We start from the raw sequence: 2,672 nt of genomic DNA, 5'->3' as shown, positions 1-2,672 counted from the left end.
TTATAGTCCAACAGGTTTATTGGGAAACACGAGCCTTCGAAGCGCTGCTTCTTCATCAGGTGGTTGTGGAGCAGGATCGTAAGACACGGAATTTTTAGCAACAGGATTGCAGTGTCATGGCATGTAATATTAAACAAATTTAGCTGAAGGCTTTCATCTTTTAGAATGATCATGTTAGTTTCAGTTCCTTGTTGTGTACATCCCAGACCTTTGTTAAAGTTACATTCTCAAGAGAGCTTTAACAAACTGTGCCATCTCAGCTCAGATAATGCATTGAAGATGTGAGGTTAAAATCTGTCTGTGTCCCAGTGTTAGGTCAGACTGATTCTATTTCTAAAGTGGCATTTACAGAATCTTACATGGTTTTATGCAGTTTTTGAGCAAAACAAAACACAATTCTGAACGTACAAATTCACCCCACAAACGTATATGTGTGTGCGAGCAGGGGAGACCGAGTGAGTGTGTGTATTTGGGTGTGTGTGGGAGTGGGCGATGGTGTGGGTGTGTGTGAGAGTGTGTGTATGTGTATGTGTTTGAGTGTAATGGGGTATACATCTGTGAGAAGGTGTGCGTGTGGGTGTGAGTGTGGGAGCGTGTATGTGTGTTGTGTGACAGGATGAGTGTGTGTGTGACGTTTCGTTGTTGCCTGTCCCAAAGTCCGCCTTGGAGGATGGTCAGCTGAAGGATCGAGGTTGAAAGTCCCTGATCGTTGAAGTGATCTCCGACTGGGAGGGAACACCTCTGTTTGGTGATTGTTACGTGGTGCCCATTCATCTGTTGCCGTAGCCTCTGCTCGGTCTCGCCAATGTACCATGCATTGGGCATCCTTCCCTGCAGCGTATGACATAGACAACGTTGGCCGAGTCACATGAATACCTGCCGCGTACACGGTGGGAGGTGTCCCCATGTGTAATGGTGGTATCCATGGTGACACTCTGACACGTTTTACAGTGTCTGTTGTGACAGGGTTGTTTGGTGTTGTCCTGAAGGCCGGGCAGTTTGCTGTGAACAATGGTCTGTTTAAGGTTTGGTGGCTGTTTAAAGGCGAGAAGTGGAGGTGTTGGGAAGGTCTTGGCGAGGTGCTCATCCTCATCGATAATGTGTTGCAGGCTGTGGAGAATGTGGCGTAGTTTCTCAGTTCCTGGTAAGTACTGAACAATGAAGGGTACCCTGTTGGTTGCAGCTCGTGTCTGTCTCCTGAGGAGGTCATTGCAGTTTCTCGCTGGGGCATGTCAGAACTGGCGATTGGTGAGTTAATCATCGTATCACATTCTTATCAGGACATCCTTGTGTACTTCCAAGTGCCCCTCACATTCCCCCTCACCTGAACAGATCCTGTGTGTGTGTACGGCTTGTACAGAGGGGATGGCTGTTTTAATATGTTGAGGGTGGGTTTGCGGTTGAGTGAGGTGCTGTGGTGCCCATCCTTGATGGAGATGCATGTGTCCAAGAATGAGACAGATACTAAACAGTAGTCCGTGGTGAGTTTGATGGTGGGGTGAAACTCGTGAAATGTTGGTGAACATAAATGTTGGGAGAGTGCAGCATTGTTCTGACATGAACACAACCAAGGTTGAGGGGATCAATTCTCCTGACATGGCCCCAGGAGCACGTGTTGTCCCAGTGACCTAACAGCTACATCTCTGATCTTCTAAGCTACTGCCTGTGGTTTCCATCCCTTCTGGGGATACTTTCAATTTAAACATTCTCTCCAATTAAAACCCTCTCACTGCATTATCGCCATTCAAATTAAGTTAATCTCTGACCTAATGTCTTTAAAACTCTGCATGGCTGCTTTGAGATCATGGAATTAAAACATGACCAAGTCAGTTTGATGCATGTGGCAACAAACGTTTGATGAACTGGAGCGAAAGGGAGTGGAATTAATTTCCCAGCTCTCCCAAAGAGACAGCATAGACACGATGAGCTTCAGTATGTGCAGTCAAATTCTAAGCTTCATTGATCTGAAGTTAAACAGTCAAATGTCTGTTTCACCACAGTCGCCTCATCTGTTGTTCGTTTCCTCACTGATGCAGGAATTAGCATTGACCCATTTGTTCTTGTCTTTCTGGTACCATCCCTTCAATGTTGGCTGTACAAACATTGAGCTTGCTTGACTTCTATACTGTCCTGTTGGTACTTAACAGGAAAAAATGCAGGTGAAATAAAGTTATTCCACACACAATAATTTATATTTAAATTCAATGAGTTGGACCAAGATTACAGTAATCCTAAAGTGGAAGATTCATTGAAAATATTTGGTTTGCAAGTAATGATGGACACAGTGAAAAGTTTTGTCTTGTGAGCAATACAGGCAGCTCACAGAGTTAAGTAGCACAGAGAAGTAAATAATAGGGAAACAGCAGCAGGAACAAAAACACAGGTACAGGCGAGTATTAAGAGTCTGTGAGACCGTTCAGTATTCTAACAACAGGAGGGTAGAAACTGTTTCAAAACTGGTTGGTGTGTGTGTTCAGGCTTCTGTACCTTCTCCCCGATGGTAGAGGTTGTAGAAAAACATTGCCAGGGTGGGATGGTGGAGAATGCTGGAGGCCTTTCCTTGACAGCGGGCCTGGTAGTTGGATTCTATAGATGGGAGGTTGGCCTTTGTGATTGTCTGGGCCGAGTTCACCACTCTCTGTAACCATCTCCGATCTTGAATGGTACAGTTC

Source organism: Chiloscyllium plagiosum, unplaced genomic scaffold (assembly GCF_037043375.1).
Source record: "Chiloscyllium plagiosum isolate Xiang-an unplaced genomic scaffold, Cpla_swu_hap1 HiC_scaffold_33, whole genome shotgun sequence".
Taxonomy (NCBI): Eukaryota; Metazoa; Chordata; class Chondrichthyes; order Orectolobiformes; family Hemiscylliidae; genus Chiloscyllium; species Chiloscyllium plagiosum.
Note: the sequence above shows the minus strand (reverse complement) of the source record.